Consider the following 25,174-nt stretch of genomic DNA (forward strand, 5'->3'; position numbering starts at 1 on the left):
TTGGGCGCATGGCAGAGCTTGGAAGGGAAGGAGCATCATTTGACTTTTTCACCTCAGAATTGGCTGGAATGGAGATCAGACGCCATGTTGCATTTGGAGAGCCCCTGATGTGCCCAAACAGTGGAAACCCCCAATTCTAACTCCAACCCGAACCCCAACACACCCCTAACCCTAATCTCAGCCCTAACCTTAACCCTAGCCCTAACCCTAGCCCTAGCCCTACCCGTAGCCCTAACCCTAACCCTAGCCCTAACCCTAACCCTAACCCTAGCCCTAACCCTAATGGAAAAATGGAAATAAATACATTTTTTTTTATTTTATTATTTTTCCCTAACTAAGGGGGTGATAACGGGGGGTTTGATTTACTATTTATGGCGGTTTTTATGTTTGGCGGCTGTCACACGCTAAAAGACGCTTTTTATTGTAAAAATAGTTTTTGCATCACCACATATTGAGAGCTCTAATTTTTCCGTATTTTGACCCACCGAGTCATGTGAGGTCTTATTTTTTGCGGGACGAGTTGACGTTTTTATTGGTACCATTTTCGCGCACGTGACATTTTTTGATCGCTTTTTATTCCGATTTTTGGGACGCAGAATGAACAAAAACCAGTGTTTCATGAATTTCCTTTGGGGGCGTGCGTTTACACCGTTCCGCGTGCGATAAAATTGATAAAGCGGTTTTATTCTTCGGGTCAGTACGCTTACAGAGATACCTTATTTAGGTCTTTTTTTATGTTTTGTCGGTTTTATGCAATGAAAATTATTTTTGCATCGCTTTATTCTGCGAGCTATAACTTTTTTATTTTTTTGCGGATGATGCTGTGTGGCGGCTCGCTTTTTGCGGGACAAGATGACGTTTTCAGCGGTACCATGGATATTTATATGCATCTTTTTGATCGCGCGTTATTACACTTTTTGTTCGGCTGTATGATAATAAATAATTTTTTGCTTCGTTTTTTATTTTTATTTTTTAAGGGGTTTGCTAAAGGGGTTAACTAATGGGACAGTTTTATAGGGCGGGTCGCTACGGACGCGGCGATACCTAATATGTGTACTTTTATTGTTTTGTTTTTATTTCTAAAAAATGGATTTATTTGGGGGAATATTTTTTTTTTTTCCTAATTTATTTGGCGATTTTTTAAAATTTATTTTAACACTTTTTTTTATTTTTTTTTTTACTTTATTAAATAGTCCCAGGTGGGACATCACTGTCCTGTGACAGATCGCTGATCTGTCACATCACAGATCACTGTGACAGATCAGCAATCTGTCACAGGCACTGCAGAAGGCTTCCTCATGCCTGCGCTTTGCTGAAGGCCCCCGTCGCCATCTTGGATTCGGGGGCCTGCAGGAAAGGAGCCCCCGGCAGCAGCGCTGCACATTGCGCTGCCGTGGGGGGCTCAGGGAAGCAAGGAGGGAGCCCCCTCCCTGCCGATGCTTCCCTTTAACTCCCGGTACACCGCGATCATGTTTGATCGCGGAGTGCAAGGGGTTAACGTGTCGGGGGCGGTCCGTGACCGCCCCTGACACATTGTGCCGGGTGTCAGCTGTGATAATCAGCTGACACCCGGCCGCGATCAGCGGCGCTCACCACGTGGGCGCCGCTGATCGCGGTAGACGTACTATCCCGTCCATGGGCATAGGGGCCCGGGGCCCATGGACGGGATAGTATGTCTCATGTCAGGAAGGGGATAAAACTATCAGAACCGTTGATCAGAGCAAAAGTAAAAGCTTGGACAAAATTGTGTGATATTTAAAAAAAAGTCTACAATGGAGGACATTTTGCTTATCATCAAATATAACAAACTTTTTCATATGGAAACAAACTAAAAGAGGCTGGCCCCCAACTAAAATACATTTTATTTAATAAATCTTAGAATAAAATATTGGATTATAATATGTTATATAAGAGCAGTAAAAAGCATATGGCTCAAAGGTCTAATCTAAATATGTAACAACAAAGGATAAAAACCTTGAATAATTGAGATAATACGGTAAATAATAATGCAAACAAAAGTGCCCCCCAAACAATGTATGATACCTACACAGTGAATTGCTCCACATTACCCTCTTCACACACCAGCTGGGGGGACAATATCCATGGCCCCGTACCAGCCTGGGAATACCAGCTCCCAGCTGTGCACTTCAGCTTGGCTAGTTGTCAAAAATGAAGGGAACTCCACATCATTTTTTTTAAGTTATTTAAATAATTTAAAAAATCGGAGTGGGGACCCCTCTATTCTTGATAACCAGCTTTGCTGAAGGTAACAGCTTCAGTGGAATGGGCATTAGGCGAGAATATCGGTGTTTGTTATTTTTAAGTAAAAAAGTAAAAGTATGGGGTTTTTTTTTTATTTCAAATAAAGGTTCCTTGTAGATTGTAAGCTTGCGAGCAGGGACCTCACTCCTAATGTCATTGTTTGAATTGTCTTAACTTGTATTGAATTTATTGTCTGTACATGTCCCCGCTTAATTGTAAAGTGCTGCGGAATATGTTGGCGCTATATAAATAAAAATTATTATTATTATTATTTATTCTGGCTGTTTGTTTATTTACAGTACAACTGTAGGATTAGTAATGGAGAAACGTTTTACAGATGCCTCTCCATTACTAAGCTGTGGGCTTGATGTCATTGGAAAATACAAAGGTGACATCAACCCCACAAATATGAACCCCACTTGCCATTGCCACAGGGCAAATGGGAAGAGCCAAGCAAAGCAACAGAATTGGCGCATCTAATAGATGTGCCTTTTCTGGGGCGGCAGCGGGCTGCTATTTTTAGGCTGGGGGGGTCAATATCCATGGCCCCTTACCAGCCTGAGAATAACAGCCTCCAGTTGTCTGCTTCAGCTTGGTTAGTTGTCAAAAATGGGGGTCCCCATAGCACTTTTTTAAATTATTTATATAATTTAAAAAAAACAGCGTCACACTAAATACATGAGGATAGCTGTGACCCATCACCCAGATTATAAATTACATTATGAGCACTTGTCTTGCACATAGAAACATTGTAGGAGCATCATCAAACACATCTCCCAATGCCTTACATCATGAAACCTAAATGATATTCCCTTTTTGTAGTCTTGTTCAGGTCTCCAGCTTCAAGATACCCAAAGTTCCCCACAAGTCTTCTGTACAGTACCATTCAGTGCAAAAGAGGCTGACTAAATATTGTATCTCCTCCCTGGTGTAGTGGATTGCAACAATCTCTTTCTACTTTTTAAATAATTTACTTGTATCTTGTTCTTTATTAGTGATGAGCGAGTATACTCGTTGCTCGGGTTTTCCCGAGCATGCTCAGGTGTCCTCCAAGTATTTTGGCGTGCTCAGAGATTTAGTGTTTGTCAAAGCAGCTGCATGATTTATGGCTGCTGGACAGGCTGAATACACGTGAGGATTCCCTAACAAACAGGCATTCCTCACATGTATTCAGCCTGTCCAGCAGCCACAAATCATGCAGCTGAGACGATGAAAACTAAATCTCCGAGCACGCAAAAATACTCGGAGGACACCCGAGCATTCTCGGGAAAACACTAGCAAACGAGTATTCTCGCTCATCACTATTCTTTATGTGTCTCTGTGTTTAATTGGTCTATATCGAACAACAGTTTCAATTGATATGATAGATGCCATATCTGGGGTCTTTGGCTCTAATTACTTATGGAAGTGACTACGTAGAGCTTCCACTAAGATGATATGAACCATTTTGGGCACAGTGGCACTGTCTGTTGTACCATCCTCTGGGGTTCTAACCAGGTAAAATAAAACTGCCTGTGCTGTGAAGGAAACGTCTAGATGCAAAATATTTATGTATATATTCTGATACCTCCTTTCAGCACTCTTGTGTGAACGTGTGAACGTCCACTCCTATACTCTATGCTTTCAGAGTTCCCCAACTCCAGTCCTCAAGAGCCACTAACAGGTCATGTTTTCAGGTTTTCGTTAGTATTGCCTAGGTGATGGAATTATTGCCTGTGCAGGTACTGCAATTATCACCTGGGCCATACGAAGGAAATCCTGAAAACATGAACCGTTGGTGGCTCTTGAGGACTGGAGTTGGGGAACACTGCTAGTCTAAATTATTGAGGGGAGTTCAACACTTCAGGCATACTGTAATCTGATGGCTGTATATTGAAGACATACACAGTGCCATTCATCAGTTTAATGTAGGTTCCTCTCCATCGAAAATTTTTTGCATTTTGCATCAGCAAACATTTTATTGAGACTGACGTAAAATATGCGGACCTTAAAGAGTACCTGTGAAGGGGTTTGTCCTTGCATTAGAAGCACTTTATTAGACTTCTAATAACATTTATTTTTTTTTAAGATGCCCAAATGTCGTTGCAGTCTCTTCAGTCCCAGCGCACGTGTACCCGTAAGCACCGCCACTCATCCCTTTATTTTATTGTATCACACCCACAGTTACGGAATTCACAAACCAGCATGGGACAGCAGGGAGAAGGATAAGTTCCCCCTCTTCTCCTCCTCCCTTCTCATTCTAGTTTATGAATCGTGCCGCTGTGAACATGATAACCAGACTAGTTGGCATACACAAGCTGTTAGATCAAATATTTTTTTCACAGACTGCAGTAATGCTTGGTTGTAATAAAGGCATCATTAAATACATTTTAGGGTTAATAAATCCCCTTAACAGATTCTGCTTTATGAATGTCCCCCAATTTTTCCAGCACACAAACCAAACCGACAAATGGCAGGTATCTAAAAATACAGTCCCTATGGGTTCGGACAGCTATGAATGATACTAGCTGACACTTTTTATATAAAGCACCAAGCTTTTACACGTTGCTGTCCTCTAATGTGATGTTCTTGTACAAGTTCCAGCAAATGATACATAAATAACTATACAGCAATAGCCGTCCACTGTGACCTTACAATCAAAAATAGATTTTAACACAAGGGAAATTAAATTATGGATAATTATCGTAAAACTCTCTGGAAATAAATAGCACATAAATGACATATAACGGGCTCTGCAGGAGGCAGAAAGAATATCTGGAAATAGCATTTCAAATGGATATATTCTGGCTACAAGAGATGTCCGGCTGCACAGGCAAGATAGTGAACGAGAGACACGAGAAAGCAGGAAAGGACTAAGAAAACTAAGAAAGCAGACATGGGCTTTAATGGCAACATTACCTTTTTGGCTGCTAGTCTTTCAGGTACAATGGACATCTGGAAATCCCAAAAGCATAAATTTCCTTCATATTTTCATTACGCTAAAGAAAAACCACAGATTACAGACCATTAGAGCATGATTACACAACCTTATGTACCAATATACACTGCAAATATATGCACCATGTATAAAAATAGAAACTATATTCTGAGATAAGACAGGAGGCAAGTACAATAAGGTATATGGTGGTGTAGGAAAAGCAGATCTATGGTGGTCTTTGGCAGGATCATCGCACTAACAAATGCTTCAGCACTCCTTATAAACACTCCTAAAAGGGCATTCTCTGGAGGAAATAGGGGGATGCTGATACTTCTCTTTTCCAAAGTAACATAATAGCAGGATGAAGATGTCAGATTTTTTTTTCCAACAGACATAACCATAGTAAATATAACAAGTACTAAAAAGCTGCAGCCATTTTTTGCCATTACTCTGGAGGTGGACGTCTTACTGATGGGCATCGGGTCATATAAGCAATTGTACGGTATGTGACCCCCATTGAGAGCATGGAGATCTGGATGTATTACCTTAGCTTGAATTGGTAATATATTTAAGCCACTGGTAGTAATAAAGTGAGACTAAAGGAAAAGTGTTTTTAAAGTGAAATAACACGCTAACTCATTATCATAATAGCATACTCTGGTTTCTCTTTGAGGGCTTTGAATAGCACGCCAAATCCAAACATCTCTACACCTTTAGCATGATTTAAAAGCAGGAAAGCAGGAAACGATTGATAATTCCAGTAACCCTTTGAAGATTAAAATTGTACACAAGAAAAAAAAAAGTTTATATGTATTTGAAATATAAATCAATAGAACTTTCTAATATACTTATACAGTGGGGAAAATAAGTATTTGATACACTGACGATTTTGCAACTTTTCCCACCTACAAAGAATGGAGAGGTCTATAATAAAAAAAATCATAGGTACACTTCTACTGTGAGAGAGAAAATCTAAAAATAATAATACAGAAAATCAGACTGTATGATTTTTATATAATTTGCATTTTATTGCATGAAATAAGTATTTGATACAATAGAAAAACAGAACCTAATATTTGGTACAGAAACTGTTACTTGCAATTACAGAGGTCAGACGTTTCCTGTAGTCCTTGACCAAGTTTGCACCGACTGCAGCAGGGATTTTGGCCCACTCCTCCGTATAGATCTTCTTCGGATCTTTCAGGTTGTTGCTGAGCAACATTGAGTTTCCGCTTCTCCTTCCAAAGATTTTCTTTTGGGTTCAGGTCTGGAGATTGGCTAGGCCAAAATAGGACCATGAAATGCTTCTTAGAAAGACACTCCTTAATTGCCTGACTGTGGTTCGGATAATTGTCATGCTAGAAGACACAGCCACGTCCCATCTTCAGTGATCTTACTGAGGGAAGGAGGTTGTTGGCCAAAATCTCACGATACAAGACCACATCCATCCTCCCTTCAATACAATGCAGTTGTAATATTCCCTTTGAACTCCCAAAATAAGATGTTTTTCCCATCATGTTTCCTGGTTGGGATAGTTTTCGTGAGGTTGTACTCATCCTTCTTCCTCCAAACACGGCGAGTGAAGTTAGCCACCAAAAAATTCTATTTTGGTCTCATCTGACCACATGACCTTCTCCCATGCCTCCTCTGGACCATCTAAATGGTTATTGTCGAACTTCAAACAGGCCTGGACATATTCTGGCGTGAGCACGGGGACACTGCGTGTACTGCAGGATTTTAATCCATGATGGCATAGTGTGTTACTAACAGTAATATTTGAGACTGTGGTCCCAGCTCTCTTGAGATCATTGACCAGATCCTCCCACGTAGTTCAGGTCTTTAAGGCCCTTTCTCACATAGCGACATCGCTAGCAAGATCGTTGAAGCATCACCGATTTTATGACGCAACAGTGATCTCGCTACATGTGACACGCAGCGGCGACCGGGCCCCCGTTGCGATCTTGCTGGTCGTGCTTGAATGGTCAGGGCCATTTTTTTCCATTGTCGCTGTCCCACTGGCCAGCGTGCATCACAGTGTTTGACACCAACGAGCGATATCGTTGACGACGCAGAACTCATGGACGCAGGCGGGAGTCGTCTGAAAAGCCGCTGTGTGACAAGATACCAGCGACTGCCGAGGTCGTTGGATCGATCGCTGCTGCGTCAGTGAGTATATCTGTCTGTTTGACAGCTCACTAGCGACCATTCAGCGATGCACCAGCGATCCTTACCAGGTCGTATCGTTGTCAGGATCGCTGTTGCCTTCTCGCCAAGCTGCTTGTCTACAATTCTGTCTATGGTGACAGTCAGAATTCTTGATGGTTTGTAGGTGATCAAATACTTATTTCAAGCAATAAAATGTAATTAAATTATTAAAAATCAGACAGTGTGATTGTATTATTTATATATTCTGTCTCTCACAGTTGAAGTGTACCTACGATAAAAATTATAGACCTCTCCATTCTTTGTAAGTGAGAAAACTTGGAAAATCAGAAGTATATCAAATATCTATTTTTCCCCACTGTATTTACAAAGGTGTTCTGAACTTCCGATATTAGAAACAGGCCAGGGCGCTCCACTTCAAGTTTTCACTTGTGACAGGAATTAGATTCAGCACATTATCAGAAACGCGTGTGAAGGGGGATGGCTGATTGACTCCTTTCAATAGTCAAGTCAGCCCCATTCTCTATCATAGCCAATGTTTAGTCAGAGTAGTGAACTGGCTTAGCTATCGAAATGAGTCAGTCAACCAGTCCCCTTTACACACAATTTTGGTTATGTACCAACATAGGAAAAGTGCAGCTGCCAAGGATCGGGCACAGATGCCGATACCTGAAGATTGGACCTTTGTTAATAGAAGTATTTAACCCCTTCACCCCCAAGGGTGGTTTGCACGTTCATGATCGGGCCAATTTTTACAATTCTGACCACTGTACCTTTATGAGGTCATAACTCTCGAACGCTTCCATGGATCCCGGTGATTCTGACATTGTTTTCTCGTGACATATTGTACTTCATGTTAGTGGTAAAATTTCATTCAAATAACTTGCGTTTATTTGTGAGAAAAACGGAAATTTGGCGAAAATGTTGAAAATTTCGCAATTTTCCAACTTTGAATTTTTATGCCCTTAAATCACAGAGATACGGCACACAAAAAACTTGATAACTAACATTTCCCACATGATTACTTTACATCAGCACAATTTTGGAACCAAAATTTTTTTTTGTTAGGAAGTTATAAGGGTTAAAAGTTGACCAGCGATTTCTCATTTTTACAACACCATTTTATTTTTAGGACCACATCACATTTGAAGCCACTTTGAGGGGTCTATATGATAGAAAATACCCAAAAGTGACACCATTCTAAAAACTGCACCCCTTAAGGTGCTCAAAACCACATTCAAGAAGTTTATTAACCCTTTAGGTGCGTCACATGAAATTTTTTGAATATTTAAAAAAAAATGAACATCTAACTTTTTTTCATAAAAAAAATACTTCAGGTTCAATTTTTTTTATTTTACCAAGGGTAACAGGAGAAATTGAACTGCAAAAGTTATTGTGCAATTTGTCCTGAGTACGCAGATACCTGATATGTGGGGGGGAACGACTGTTTCGGCGCATGGCAGAGCTCAGAATGGAAGGAGCGCAGTTTGACTTTTTCAATGCAAAATTGGCTGGAATTCAGATTGGACGCCATGTCACGTTTGGAGAGTCCCTGATGTACCTAAACAGTGGAAACCCCCTACAAGTGACCCCATTTTGGAAACTAGACCCCCCAAGGAACTTATCTAGATATGTGGTGAGAACTTTGAACCCACAAGGGCTTTACAGAAGTTTATAACGTACAGCGGTACAATTAAAAAATCATATTTTTTCCACAAAAATGATCTTTTCACCCCAATTTTTATTTTCCCAAGGGTAACAGGACCCTAAAAGTTATTGTGCAATTTGTCCTGAGTACGCTGATACCCCACATGTGGGGGTAAACCACTATTTGGGCGCATGGCAGAGCTCGGAAGGGAAGCAGCGCCATTTGACGTTTTTGGCTGGAATTGAGATTGGACACCATGTCGCGTTTGGAAAACCCCTGATGTACCAAAACAGTGGAAACCCCCCACAAATGACACCATTTTGGAAAATAGACCCCCTAAGGAACTTATCTAGATGTGTGGTGAGAACTTTGAACCCCCATGGGCTTCACAGAAGTTTATAACATAAAGCCATACAATTAAAAAATCATATTTTTTTCCACAAAAATGATCTTTTCACCCTCAATTCTTATTTTCCCAAGGGTAACAGGACCCTAAAAGTTATTGTGCAATTTGTCCTGAGTACGCTGATACCCCACATGTGGGGGTAAACCACTATTTGGGCGCATGGCAGAGCTCGGAAGGGAAGCAGCGCCACTTGACGTTTTTGGCTGAAATTGAGATTGGACACCATGTCGCGTTTGGAAAACCCCTGATGTACCAAAACAGTGGAAACCCCCCACAAATGACACCATTTTGGAAACTAGACCCCCTAAGGAACTTATCTAGATGTGTGGTGAGCACTTTGACCCCCCAGTGCTTCACAGAAGTTTACAACGCCCGGGCGTGAAAATAAAAAATTCGTATTTTTTCCACAAACATGATCTTTTAGTCACCATTTTTTTATTTTCCCAAGGGTACCAGGAGAAATTGGACCCCAAAAGTTGTTGTCCAATTTGTCCTGAGTATCAATACCCCATATGTGGGAGAAAACTACTGTATGGGCACACGTCGGGGCTCGGAAGGGAAGTAGTGACGTTTTGGAATGCAGACTTTGATGGAATGGTCTGCGGGTGTCATGTTGCCTTTGGAGAGCCCCTAATGTACCTAAACAGTGGAAACCCCCCACAAATGACACCATTTTGTAAACTAGACCCCCCAAGGAACTTATCTAGATGTGTGGTGAGCACTTTTACCCCCCCAGTGCTTCACAGAAGTTTACAACGCCCGGGCGTGAAAATAAAAAATTCGTATTTTTTCCACAAACATGATCTTTTAGTCACCATTTTTTTATTTTCCCAAGGGTACCAGGAGAAATTGGACCCCAAAAGTTGTTGTCCAATTTGTCCTGAGTATGCTGATACCCCATATGTGGGAGAAAACTACTGTATGGGCACACGTCGGGGCTCGGAAGGGAAGTAGTGACGTTTTGGAATGCAGACTTTGATGGAATGGTCTGCGGGTGTCATGTTGCCTTTGGAGAGCCCCTAATGTACCTAAACAGTGGAAACCCCCCACAAATGACACCATTTTGTAAACTAGACCCCCCAAGGAACTTATCTAGATGTGTGGTGAGCACTTTGACCCCCCCAGTGCTTCACAGAAGTTTACAACGCCCGGGCGTGAAAATAAAAAATTCGTATTTTTTCCACAAACATGATCTTTTAGTCACCATTTTTTTATTTTCCCAAGGGTACCAGGAGAAATTGGACCCCAAAAGTTGTTGTCCAATTTGTCCTGAGTATCAATACCCCATATGTGGGAGAAAACTACTGTATGGGCACACGTCGGGGCTCGGAAGGGAAGTAGTGACGTTTTGGAATGCAGACTTTGATGGAATGGTCTGCGGGTGTCATGTTGCCTTTGGAGAGCCCCTAATGTACCTAAACAGTGGAAACCCCCCACAAATGACACCATTTTGTAAACTAGACCCCCCAAGGAACTTATCTAGATGTGTGGTGAGCACTTTGACCCCCCCAGTGCTTCACAGAAGTTTACAACGCCCGGGCGTGAAAATAAAAAATTCGTATTTTTTCCACAAACATGATCTTTTAGTCACCATTTTTTTATTTTCCCAAGGGTACCAGGAGAAATTGGACCCCAAAAGTTGTTGTCCAATTTGTCCTGAGTATGCTGATACCCCATATGTGGGAGAAAACTACTGTATGGGCACACGTCGGGGCTCGGAAGGGAAGTAGTGACGTTTTGGAATGCAGACTTTGATGGAATGGTCTGCGGGTGTCATGTTGCCTTTGGAGAGCCCCTAATGTACCTAAACAGTGGAAACCCCCCACAAATGACACCATTTTGTAAACTAGACCCCCCAAGGAACTTATCTAGATGTGTGGTGAGCACTTTGACCCCCCCCAGTGCTTCACAGAAGTTTACAACGCCCGGGCGTGAAAATAAAAAATTCGTATTTTTTCCACAAACATGATCTTTTAGTCACCATTTTTTTATTTTCCCAAGGGTACCAGGAGAAATTGGACCCCAAAAGTTGTTGTCCAATTTGTCCTGAGTATGCTGATACCCCATATGTGGGAGAAAACTACTGTATGGGCACACGTCGGGGCTCGGAAGGGAAGTAGTGACGTTTTGGAATGCAGACTTTGATGGAATGGTCTGCGGGTGTCATGTTGCCTTTGGAGAGCCCCTAATGTACCTAAACAGTGGAAACCCCCCACAAATGACACCATTTTGTAAACTAGACCCCCCAAGGAACTTATCTAGATGTGTGGTGAGCACTTTGACCCCCCCAGTGCTTCACAGAAGTTTACAACGCCCGGGCGTGAAAATAAAAAATTCGTATTTTTTCCACAAACATGATCTTTTAGTCACCATTTTTTTATTTTCCCAAGGGTACCAGGAGAAATTGGACCCCAAAAGTTGTTGTCCAATTTGTCCTGAGTACGCTGATTTCCCATATGTGGGAGAAAACTACTGTATGGACACACGTCGGGGCTCGGAAGGGAAGCAGTGACGTTTTGGAATGCAGACTTTGATGGAATGGTCTGCGGGTGTCATGTGCGTTTGGAGAGCCCCTGATGTACCTAAACTATTGAAACTCCCCACAAGTGACCCCATTTTGGACACTAGACCCCCCACGGAACTTTTCTAGATGTGTGGTGAGCACTTTGAACCCCCAAGTGCTTCACAGAAGTTTATAACGCTCGGACGTGAAAATAAAAAAATCATTTTTTTCCACAAAAATGATATTTTTGCCCCCAATTTTTTATTTTCCTAAGGGTAACAGGAGAAATTGGACCCCAAAAATTGTTTTGCAATTTGTCCTGAGTAGGCTGATACCCTACATGTGGGGATAAAACACTGTTTGGGCGCATAGCAGAGCTTGGAAGGGAAGGAGCACCATTTGACTTTTTCAACTCAGAATTGGCTGGAATTGAGATCAGACGCCATGTTGCATTTGGAGAGCCCCTGATGTGCCCAAACAGTGGAAACCCCCAATTCTAACTCCAACCCGAACCCCAACACGCCCCTAACCCTAGCCCTAACCCTAGCCCTAAACCTAGCCCTAGCCCTAACCCTAGCCCTAACCCTAGCCCTAGCCCTAACCCTACCCTAACCCTACCCCAACACACCCCTAACCCTAGCCCTAACCCTAATGGAAAAATGGAAATAAATACATTTTTTTTATTTTATTATTTTTCCCTAACTAAGGGGGTGATAACGGGGGGTTTGATTTACTATTTATGGCGGTTTTTATGTTTGGCGGCTGTCGCACGCTAAAAGACGCTTTTTATTGTAAAAATAGTTTTTGCATCACCACATATTGAGAGCTCTAATTTTTCCGTATTTTGACCCACCGAGTCATGTGAGGTCTTATTTTTTGCGGGACGAGTTGACGTTTTTATTGGTACCATTTTCGGGCACGTGAAATTTTTTGATCGCTTTTTATTCCGATTTTTGTGACGCAGAATGAACAAAAACCAGCGTTTCATGAATTTCTTTTGGGGGGGGTGCGTTTACACCGTTCCGCGTGCGGTAAAATTGATAAAGCGGTTTTATTCTTCGGGTCAGTACGGTTACAGCGATACCTCATTTAGGTCGTTTTTTTATGTTTTTGTCGGTTTTATGCAATGAAAACTATTTTATATAAAAAATAATTATTTTTGCATCGCTTTATTCTGCGAGTTATAACTTTTTTATTTTTTCGCTGATGATGCTGTGTGGCGGCTTGTTTTTTGCGGGACAAGATGACGTTTTCAGCGGTACCATGGATATTTATATGCGTCTTTTTGATCGCGCGTTATTGCACTTTTTGTTTGGCGGTATGATAATAAATCATTATTTTTTGCTTCGTTTTTTATTTTTGTTTTTTAAGGGGTTCGCTAAAGGGGTTAACTATTGGGACAGTTTTATAGGGCAGGTCGTTACGGACGCGGCGATACCTAATATGTGTACTTTTATTGTTTTTTTTTTTATTATTTTCAAAAAATGAATTTATTGGGGAATATTTTTTTTTACTAATTTATTTGGCGATTTTTTTTAATTTATTTTTACACTTTTTTTTAATTTTTTTTTTACTTTATTACATAGTCCCAGGTGGGACATCACTGTCCTGTGACAGATCGCTGATCTGTCACATCACAGATCACTGTGACAGATCAGCAATCTGTCACAGGCAGTGCACAAGGCTTCCTCATGCCTGCGCTTTGCAGGCACTGAGGAAGCCAGCTTCCCCAGGCCCCCCGAAGGCCCCCGTCGCCATCTTGGATTCGGGGGCCTGGAGGAAAGGAGCCCCCCGCAGCAGCGCTGCACATTGCGCTGCCGTGGGGGGCTCAGGGAAGCACGGAGGGAGCCCCCTCCCTGCCGATGCTTCCCTTTAACCCCCGGTACACCGCGATCATGTTTGATCGCGGTGTGCAAGGGGTTAACGTGTCGGGGGCGGTCCGTGACCGCCCCTGACACATTGTGCCGGGTGTCAGCTGTGATAATCAGCTGACACCCGGCCGCGATCAGCGGCGCTCACCACGTGGGCGCCGCTGATCGCGGTAGACGTACTATCCCGTCCCCGGTCATACGGGCCCGGGTACCGTGGACGGGATAGTACGTCTCATGTCAGGAAGGGGTTAATAAGTTTCATATAATTTCAAAAACATCTAAACCATTTTCTTCAAGTGGAAAATCGATTTAAGGTTTTAGAAGTAGGGCGTTCAACAATTATGTGAACTTAAGTGCAGGTTCATATTATTTTAGATAAGATGAAGTTCTGGTAGAAAATAAATATGTAATTAAGGCAGCACGGTAGCTCAGTGGTTAGCTTTACAGTTTGCACACATTTTCATCACTGTCCCCGATGGGGCTCACAATCTATATTCCCTATCAGTATGTCTTTGGAGTGTGGGAAGAAACCGGAGTGCCCGGAGGAAACCCACGCAAACACGGGGAGAACATACAAACTCCTTGCAGATGTTGTTCTTGGTGGGATTCGAACCCAGGACTCCAGCGCTGCAAGGAGTGCAAAGGCAGCAGCGCTGGAGTCCTGGGTTCGAATCCCACCAAGGGATTATAGATAGGGAATATAGATTGTGAGCCCCATCAGGGACAGTGATGAAAATGTGTGCAAACTGTAAAGCGCTGAGGAATATGTTAGCGCTATATAAAAATAAAGATTATTAAATAAAGATTATTATTAATATCTCTTCCTTTATAACAATTAAAAAAATAAATCATTGTGAGGAGCTGGTCTTGTTCTAAAGACTAATGGACCGGCTCTGAGGGACGTTGACTTTTTCCAGCACAGAGCACCGGTTAAGTCAAAATTGTTGTGTTTTATTAGAAATTTGCTTGCTGTGTTTTATTGAAGATTCACTTGTTTGTAAGTTTAAGTGAACTAATGGAGAGTGTTCTGCCTCTGGAATCAATGTTTCCATATAGTGACAGTAAGCAGAGGAAGACGTGCTGGCTGGATCTTATGTATATATGAGGTAAAGCAATTGTCACGGTCCTGTCAGCGCCGCCGTGCAGCCACCGCTGAGCAGGGACTCACCCACACAGCAGGGGGGTCCAGGGTCAGATACGGCTGGGAAGCTCAGGCAAACAGGACCTGGAGACGCTGAAGTTAGCAAGCAGTGAAGGACCTACGGTCATGTGACTGCAAGGGGCAGGGCTTAGCGTCCTGCTGCCAGAGATCGGCAGGACACAACTACAGGAATGCTCAGGTCAGACAAACGGGGGTCATACACAGAGATAGCAGTACAGTACCAGGGATGAGACAGAACGGATAGTCGGGGCCAGGCAGTAGTCAAAGCCAAACAGACATAGAAGGTACCAAGCAGAATCCAACAAGCAGTATCCAGAGAACAGACCGAGTCAAAACCAAAGTATCAGGCAAACAAGAACACAGCACAAACACACTCAGGGGTCAACACACTCTGCCAAGGGCGAAAGTATAACTGACGGGGATAGGAGCTTCCTGAAGCTATAAAAAGCTTTCCCGGAACCAAGGAGAGGCCACAATAATAAGCCCCAGGTGTGCAGGTAAGAGCCTGCACGGAGATCATAACATTTAACCCCAGAAGTGCAGGTCCACCAGCACTGGTTCCAGACATTAATCCCAAGCGTGCGGGTCCAACCCGCAATGGGATCATGACAGTACCCCCCTCTCAACGGGGGGCCTCTGGACCCCCAGGCTTGCCCGGGTACCTAGCATGGAAAGCCCGAACCAGGCGATCTGCATGCATCAACCGGGCCGACACACAGGACCTGTCCTCCGGCACATACCCCTTCCAATGAACCAGGTACTGTACTGACCACCGTACCAACCTGGAATCTACGATATGATCAATCTCATATTCCACATGTCCCTCAACCAAAACCGGAGGAGCAGCGGACTCGGACTCTCCCCGGACTGCTTCAAAAGGTTTAAGTAGAGATCTATGGAAGACGTTAGGGATCTTGAAAAAGGGTGGAAGGCACAGCCTGTATGCCACTGGATTGATTTTTTCCACAATCTTGTACGGGCCAATGAATTTGGTGCCCAACTTGGCTGAAGGAATCTTCAACTTAATGTTTCGTGTGGAGAGCCAATCTTTCTCTCCAACCTGAAACGTGGGACCAGTTGTTTGTTTCTTGTCCGCGAAAAACTTATATCTGCCTCGAGACCTAGATATATTCCGCTGGACTTCCACCCATGTATTTTTTTAATCGCTGAACAGAGCCTTCACTCCCGGGGCCCCCCCGAATCCAGACGAGAAAACTCACCAAAATGAGGACTGAACCCATAGTTGATCAAGAAAGGAGACATACCCGTGGATTGACTCACCCGACTATTGAAGGCAAATTCAGCCAACGGCAGTACATCACACCAGTCATTCTGTCTAGCAGAAGTCAGACATCTGAGGATCTGTTCCAGAGACTGATTAGTGCGTTCCGTCTGACCATTGCTCTCAGGATGGTATGCAGATGAAAAGGACAGAGACATCCCTAATTTTTTGCAGAAAGCACGCCAAAATTTAGCCACAAACTGCACACCACAATCAGACACCACATTCAGGGGTACCCCATGCAACCGGACCACATGCTGCACAAACAATCTGGATAAAGTCTCAGCTGAAGGTAGTGCGGACAGGGGTACAAAATGAGCCTGCTTAGAAAATCTGTCCACCTCTACCCATACCACCGTATTACCCCTGGATGAAGGAAGATTGGTAAAAAAAATCCATGGACAGGTGGGTCCATGGTCTTTTGGGAAATGCCAAGGGTATCAGCTCCCCCGCCAGCCGGCTATGAGAGCTTTTAGAACGAGCGCAGACCCCACAAGCAGAAATTATTTTTTTTTATGTAAGAACCAAGGGTAGACCACCAAAAGATCCTAGCCACCGCCAGATGCGTGGCTGATATACCAGGGCGAGCAATCAGCATGGATTCATGGAACTCCTGCAAGAGTTTAAGGTGAAGTTGCTCTGGGACAAACAACTTGCCCCCTGGCTTGGCCGCAGGAGCCAGCGACAGGGCCCCCTCAATCTCCCGTTCCAATTCAGACGAGATCCCTGCTAACACAACCCCAGGGTGAAGAATGGAAGATGGTGGCTCAGGGGAAGACACAGGATGAAAACTGCGAGATAAGGCGTCAGCCTTGACATTCTTTGACCCTGGACGAAATGTAATAGTAAACTGAAAACGGGGGAAAAAAAGCGACCAACGGGCCTGTCTGGGCGTTAGTCTTTTAACAGACTCAATGTATGACAAATTTTTGTGATCGGTGATCCCAGTAATCGGGTGACTGGCCCCCTCCAAAAAGTGCCTCCATTCTTCAAACGCCAATTTGACCGCAAGAAGAATATGCACGCGTCTCCACTCCCATAGGCATGGAGTGCATATTCATTACCTAAATGAGCGGTACCACGTGACCGCTCAGCACAGTAGAGCTGGCGCGCCAAGACAACGGTGATGCAGCGACGGCACAAGGAGGGTGAGTAGGACGGGGGGTGAGCCATGCATACAATGATGGGACGGGGGTAAGCCATGCATATGACGGGACCGGGGTAGCCATGCATACAAGGGGAGCCACACATAGCAGGACAAGACGGGGGAGCCACACATACCAGGACAGGACGGGGGAGCTATACATACCAGGACAAAATGGGAGCGCCACATACCAGGACATGACGGAGGGAGCCACATACCAGGACAGGATGGAGGGAGCCACATACCAGGACAGGATGGAGGGAGCCACATACCAGCACAGGACAGGGGAGCCACATACTATGACAGGACGGGGGAGTCACATACTAGCACAGGACGTGGGGAGCCACGCATAGTAGGACAGGGATGAGGGGACAATACATACCCGGGTTATACTCAAGTCAATTAGCTTACTCAGTTTTCTGTGGAAAAACTAGGTGCCCCGGCTTATACTTGGGTTGGCTTATAATCGAGTATATACAGTAAATCAATCTACTCAGCTTTGCCTACTCTACAGGATGCTGCTATCAGATTTTAATGTGAAAGATTTGATTTAACTAATATTTCTGCTGCCCTGCTCTTTATATGTAGAAAATACACATTTTAATGTTTTTGGTCTGTAAGTAGTGAAATTGGTACCAAGATTTTGGGAACTCGACTGGAGTTAGTCAATGGTAGTCTAGAGAGTCAGCCATATGTGTATTTTCTTAAGAAAAAAAGACTCCAAAGTAGTTTAATATTTAACCGTTTACACATTTAGAGAAACTCAATTTTACATAGCTGAAATAGATACGTATAAGAGCAGAAAAGTATATTTATGACTACATTTGTTTCAACACAGTAGTATAATTGGAATGGCAAGTTATTCAACTTATCTATATTGTATGCTTTCAAGGTGAAAAATTACTCAAAGAAACTATTAATGATTTAGAAAATCTGCGTCCTAACAGAGAAAGTAAGACAGAATAATACATCAATGATTAAAAACATGAACCTCAGTGTTTTTTACAATGATAGATTTATAATACAGTCGGGAAAATAAGTATTTGCCGATTTTCCAACTTTTCCCACCTACAAAGAATGGAGAGGTCTGTAATTTTTATTGTAGGTGCACTTCAACTGTGGAAAAAAAAAAGAAAAAAACAACCGAAAATCACAGAAATCAAAGTTATTGCAACTTGATTTTCCATTCTTTAAGAATGACCTCTTTCAGAGCCAAGATGCTGGATGGAGGGTGATGCTCAATTCAATTGGGTGCAGATGATGTCTTGATATTTTACAAGTATGTGTCTTGTTCAGTAGTTGGGTTTAAGCCTCCCTTCAGCTTGGAGTTGGAAAATAGGAATAAAAATGACGTGGTCTAAATAGTCACTTTTTTAATAATTGTGCACACCGTGTATAAGAAATACTTTCGCAAGTCACAGTAATGTCGGGTACAACTGAAGTGAACTTGGTTGATAGACATTTTGTGTTTGATGGTAAGCTTTGCCCCCAAAATTGCTTTTTTCTTATATGTAGACATCGCTGCTTTTCATCATAATAACAGGAATAAACATTTTTTTTTTCCCACTTGACCCTCATTTGGAAGAACATCTGTTCAGGCAGCCCACAAACTGATTTGACTGAGCTGGCATCTCATCTCAGCTCTGTGCTAAAGCCAAAACTCTGAGCCATCTGGCTGCTTTCTCTTAAGGAAGAAAACTACATTTTAGTTAGTATTTAAAAAAACGAAGGAAAAGTAATACCCCTTTTCTCTTCATGTGTTTTGCCTAGATATCGATAAGAGAAAATAACAGAAGAGAAAAGGACAGCATGCCAATATTAGATTGTTTCTGTGCAAGGACAGTATGCAGCTAGGAAGAACAGTAGGTTAAAGAGAGCAGAGAATTTATTTCTTAGCAAAGACCCTCTGGATTATTCCACGGAGCACCACTAACCCAATGAGACCAATGACATCACAGTGCAAACAAGAGAGATGTTTTTCCCCTGCAACTGTCTTTCCAGCCACAGATATAGTTGCTAAATATAGCCAGACACCAAGATTTCCAACATTTCTTCTGCATCTTGTGGTAATAGAAATATATATCTATTATAGAAACTAACCTTTAATAAACTAATAAAATAATATAAACAGTGCAAGTCACAAGGCTGAAAGGGAATTTGTCAGTAAAATCCACCCCCAAACTGTATATATGGGCATGCAGAGCTCTGAAACTGTAAATTTATTGACATTTTTATTTCTTTTATCTGCTGCTACATTCCCGAGTAATTAACGTTTTTCATTCATATTCAAATGAGGCATTAAGTGCTCGGGAGGCTGTGATGAGGCCGGATAGCGAGTGTTACGACGCATTAACCGATGAAACAATCAGCTGGCAGGGATCACTATTTAGTCACTAATGATGCACATCTAATCACAGCTCCCCGAGGAAGCTCACGCGAAAAGCGTGTCAGGGCTGCTGGCACGAGACCTTGGGTGGGGACTATGGGTAAGACCTATCAGTAATGGTTGTATTGGTACTATATACGGCCTGATCACCGATACTTTATGCCCCTGTGACCCAGATTATGAGCCTCTGAGTTTTCACTATTGAGTTCGTATGTTGGACTGTTATTTTTTTATTTGGTGAGGTCTCGAATTTGATAGATACAGTGGGGAGAAAAAGTATTTAGTCAGCCACCAATTGTGCAAGTTCTCCCACTTAAAAAAGATGAGAGAGGCCTGTAACAGACATCATAGGTAGACCACAACTATAAGTGTCAAAATGAGAAAACAAATCCAGAAAATCACCTTGTCTGATTTGGCAAGATTTATTTTGCAAATTATAGTAGAAAATAAGATTTTTCTGGCTCTCACAGACCTGTAACTTTTTCTTTAACAGGCTCCTCTGTCCTCCACTCATAACCTGTAGTAATGGCACCTGTTTGAGGTTGTAGACAGGTGTCTCTTATGCTGATAACAAGTTCAAATAGTCACACTCTAAACTCCACTATAGTGAAGACCAAAGAGCTGTCGAAGGACACCAGAAACAAAATTGTAGCCCTGCAACAGGCTGGGAAGACTGAATCTGCAATAAGCAAGCAGCTTGGTGTGATGAAATCAACTGTGGGAGCAATAATAAGAAAATGGAAGACATACAAGAACACTGATAATCTTCCTCGATCTGGGGTTCCACGCAAGATCTCACCCCGTGGGGGCAAAATGATGACAAGAACGGTGAGTAAAAATTCCAGAACCACACAGGGACACCTAGTGAATGACCTGCATAGAGCTGGGACGACCGTAACATAGGCTACTATCAGTAACACACTACGACGCCAGGGACTCAGATCCTGCAGTGCCTGATGTGTCCCCCTGCTTAAGCCAGTACATGTCCAGGCCCGTCTGAAGTTTGCTAGAGAGCATTTGGACTATCCAGAAGAGTATTGGGAGAATGTCATATGGTCTGATGAAACCAAAGTAGATGAAACAAAACTTGTCATGTTTCGAGGAGACAAAATGCTGAGTTGCATCTAAAGAACACCATGCCTACCGTGAAGCATGGGAGTGGCAACATCATGCGTTGGGGCTGTTTCTCTGCAAAGGGGTCAGGAAGACTGATATGTGTACATGAAACAATGAATGGGGCCATGTATCGTGAGATTTTGAGTGGAAACCTCCATTCATCAGCAAGGGCATTGAAGATGAAACGTGGATGGGTCTTTCAGCATGATAATGATCCCAAGCACACTGCCAGGGAAAGGAAGGAGTTCCTTCGTAAGAAGTACAATGCCTTGCAAAAGTATTCGGCCCCCTGGAACTTTTCAACCTTTTCCCACATATCATGCTTCAAACATAAAGATACCAAATGTAAATTTTTGATGAAGAATCAACAACAAGTGGGACACATTTGTGAAGTTGATCGAAATTTATTGATTATTTTAATTTTTTGGGGAAATTCAAAAACTAAAAAGTGGGGCGTGCAATATTATTCGGCCCCTTTACTTTCAATGCATCAAACTCACTCCAGAAGTTCATTGTGGATCTCTGAATGATCCATTGTTGTCCTAAATGACTAATGATGATAAATATAATCCACCTGTGTGTAATCAAGTCTCTGTATAAATGCACCTGCTCTGTGATAGTCTCAGGGTTCTGTTTGAAGCACAGAGAGTATCATGAAGACCAAGGAACACAACAGGCAGATCCGTGATACTGTTGTGGAGAAATTTAAAGCCGGTTTTGGATACAAAATGATTTCCAAAACTTTAAACATCCCAAGGAGCACTGTGCAAGCGATCATAGTGAAATGGAAGGTGTATCATACCACAACAAATCTACCGAGACCCGGCCGTCCCTCTAAACTTTCATTTCAAACAAGGAGAAGACTGATCAGAGATGCAGCCGAGAGGCCCATGATCACTCTGGATGAACTACAGAGATCTACAAGAGAAAACAAGGAAGTAGCAAAAAGATCCAAAAAATACAAAATGTATTTCAATATATTAAAAAACACATCATAGCAGCACTATGTAATACATAATGAGATACAGAGCACACAAAGGGAGGTAAATACCTCACCTAAATAATCAAAAAAACATAGTTGTGAATAAGATGAATTGTACAGGGTCACAACAGCCAGGTCATAAGCAGCAGTGGCTCACACAACATAAGTCTTCACTGTGCACCATATGGGAGGGGATAAATACCCCATATAACATGAATTGGATTTTAACCCCTTAGTGACGAGGCCAAATTTTTGAAATTTGACCAGTGTCCCTTTATGTGGTAATAGCTCTGGAATGCTTCAACAGATCCCAATGATTTTGAGATTGTTTTTTCATGACATGTTTTACTTTATGTTAATGGTAAATATATTTCTATGTTTTGTTTATTTATAAAAAAATATCAGAAATTTGACAAAAATGAAAAAAAAATTGCAATTTTCAAACTTTGAATGATTATCCCTTTAATCCAGACAGTCATACCACACAAAAACATTCATAAATAACATTTCCCACATGTCTGCTTTAAATTAGCACCATTTTTAAAATGTCATTTTATTTTGTTAGCCTTTTAGAAAGTTTAAAAATGTAGCAGTAATTTTTTCAAGGAAATTTACAAAACTTATTTTTTGAAGGACCTATTCAGGTTTGGAGTGACTTTTGGGATGCTAGATATTGGAAAACCTCCAAAAGTGATACCATTTTAAAAACAATACCCCTCCACAAATTGAAAACTGCTGTCAGGTATTTTATTAACCCTTCAGGTGATGTTAAGGAATGAATGCAAAGTGGCATAACAGGAATAAAAAAAATGTATTTTTACCACTTAAATGTCGCTAACTTCTGAACAGGCCACTTCACTTGGCTGTGAATTGCCATGGCAAATATCAGGACCACACGATCATGATCTCAGGATGCCAATGGGGTTAAAGAGGAAGCCCCCACACTCAGTTAACTATATGATGTAGTCACTATTGACAGCAGCATCTGAGGGGTTAAATAGGTATGGACAGTGACAACACTGATCGTGGCTGATGCAGCAAGTTGTCAGCTATAATCTACAGCCGACAGCTGCTGGATTGTCACCTGTATGGGGGATGCTAGTCTCTTATATCTCAGGTCAGTTGAAAGACGTATTGGTTGTCAATAAGGGGTTAAAATACAAGCACAGAGAGAGTCACCATAAATATCAGGGCTGTGGAATCGGTAAGTCAAACCTGTGACTCCGACTCCAACTCCACGACTCCCACATATATTGCTTATATTTAAGTGAAAAATTTATTGTAGTACAATGTGAACATCAGACATTTAATCATTTCTATGATCCAATAATCAAGATATTTAGATAGAACATAATATCTATTTATTGGAATACAACTTTATAACACAAAAAAACAAATAAATTGTAAATATGTAATACACTATGTAATATCAATTACATATATACAGTACAGACCAAATGTTTAGACACACCTTCTCAATTCAAAGAGTTTTCTTTATTTTCATGACTATGAAAAGTGTAGATTCACTCTGAAGGCATCAAAACTATGAATTAACACATGTGGAATTATATAATTAACAAAAAAAGTGTGAAACAACTGAAAATATGTCTTATATTCTAGGTTCTTCAAAGCAGCCACCTTTTGCTTTGATTACTGCTTTGCACACTCTTGGCATTCTCTTGATGAGCTTCAAGAGGTAGTCTCCGGAAATTGTCTTCCAACAGTCTTGAAGGAGTTCCCAGAGATGCTTAGCACTTGTTGGCCCTTCTGCCTTCACTCTGCGGTCCAGCTCACCCCAAACCATCTCGATTGGGTTCAGGTCTGATCTGGTGTAGCACCCCATCACTCTCCTTCTTGGTCAAATAGCCCTTACACAGCCTGGAGGTGTGTTTGGGATCATTGTCCTGTTGAAAAATAAATGATGGTCCAACTAAATGCAAACCGGATGGAATAGCATGCCGCTGAAAGATGCTGTGGTAGCCATGCTGGTTCAGTATGCCTTCAATTTTGAATAAATCCCAAACAGTGTCACCAGCAAAGCACCCCCACACCATCACACCTCCTCATCCATGCTTCACGGTGGGAACCAGGCATGTAGAGTCCCTCCGTTCACCTTTTCTGCGTCGCACAAAGACACGGTGGTTGGAACCAAAGATCTCAAATTTGGACTCATCAGACCAAAGCACAGATTTCCACTAGTCTAATGTCCATTCCTTGTGTTCTTTAGCCCAAACAAGTCTCTTCTGCTTGTTGCTTGTCCTTAGCAGTGGTTTCCTAGCAGCTATTTTACCATGAAGGCCTGCTGCACAAAGTCTCCTCTAACAGTTGTTGTAGAGATGTGTCTGCTGCTAGAACTCTGTGTGGCAATGACCTGGTCTCTAATCTGAGCTGCTGTTAACCTGCGATTTCTGAGGCTGGTGACTCGAGTGAACTTATCCTCCGCAGCAGAGGTGACTCTTGGGCTTCCTTTCCTGGGGCAGTCCTCATGTGAGCCAGTTTCTTTGTAGCCCTTGATGGTTTTTGCCACTGCACTTGGGGACACTTTCAAAGTTTTCCCAATTTTTCGGACTGACTGACCTTCATTTCTTGAAGTAATGATGGCCACTCATTTTTCTTTACTTAGCTGCTTTTTTCTTGCCATAATACAAATTCTGACAGTCTATTCAGTAGGACTATCAGCTGTGTATCCACCAGACTTCTGCACAACACAACTGATGGTCCCAACCCCATTTATAAAACAAGAAATCCCACTTATTAAACCTGACAGGGCACAACTGTGCAGTGAAAACCATTTCCGGTGACTACCTCTTGAAGCTCATCAAGAGAATGCCTGGAGTGTGCAAAGCAGAAATCAAAGTAAAAGGTGGCTACTTTGAAGAACCTAGAATATAAGACATACAGTATTTTCAGTTGTATCACACTTTTTTGTTAATTATATAATTCCACATGGGAAATATTTAAACCAGTTTTACACACCCACTGCGAGCTAGCCATACCGTACAGAAATAAAAGGGCTAGGAACAGGAGAACACCAATGTGGCTAAATAAGGACGTAAAAAGGGCAATAAATAACAAGAACAAGGCATTTAAGAAGCTAAACCAAGAAGGCAATGAAGAAGCATTAAAAAGTTATAGAGAAAAAAATAAAATGTGTAAAAAACAAATACATTTAGCAAAAGTGGAAACTGAGAGACTCATTGCTAAGGAAAGTAAAACAAACCCCAAACTATTATTTAATGATATAAACAGTAAAAAGATTAAAAATGATGGTGTCGGCCCTTTAAAGAACAATGAGGGTGAAATCATAGAGAGCGATGTGGGAAAAGCAAATG

At 42.1% G+C, this 25,174-nt stretch overlaps 1 protein-coding gene across 12 annotated transcripts in view; it reads right to left on the bottom strand.

Annotated features, from left to right (window-relative positions):
- PITPNM2 (phosphatidylinositol transfer protein membrane associated 2) overlaps positions 1 to 25,174 on the bottom strand; it is a 525,412-nt gene that overhangs the window by 419,068 nt on the left and 81,170 nt on the right. For 11 of the 12 annotated variants that reach the window (XM_073586075.1, XM_073586063.1, XM_073586068.1 and 8 more), the window contains one exon: positions 5,161 to 5,240. The exons of the other annotated variant lie outside the window; for it this stretch is intronic. The gene's annotated coding sequence lies outside the window, so the exon portion shown is untranslated. The remainder of the gene's footprint in view (positions 1 to 5,160; positions 5,241 to 25,174) is intronic. 12 annotated transcript variants of the gene reach the window in all.

This window comes from Dendrobates tinctorius, unplaced genomic scaffold (genome assembly GCF_039654945.1).
Source record: "Dendrobates tinctorius isolate UK_male_01 unplaced genomic scaffold, ASM3965494v1 ptg000090l, whole genome shotgun sequence".
NCBI lineage: Eukaryota > Metazoa > Chordata > Amphibia > Anura > Dendrobatidae > Dendrobates > Dendrobates tinctorius.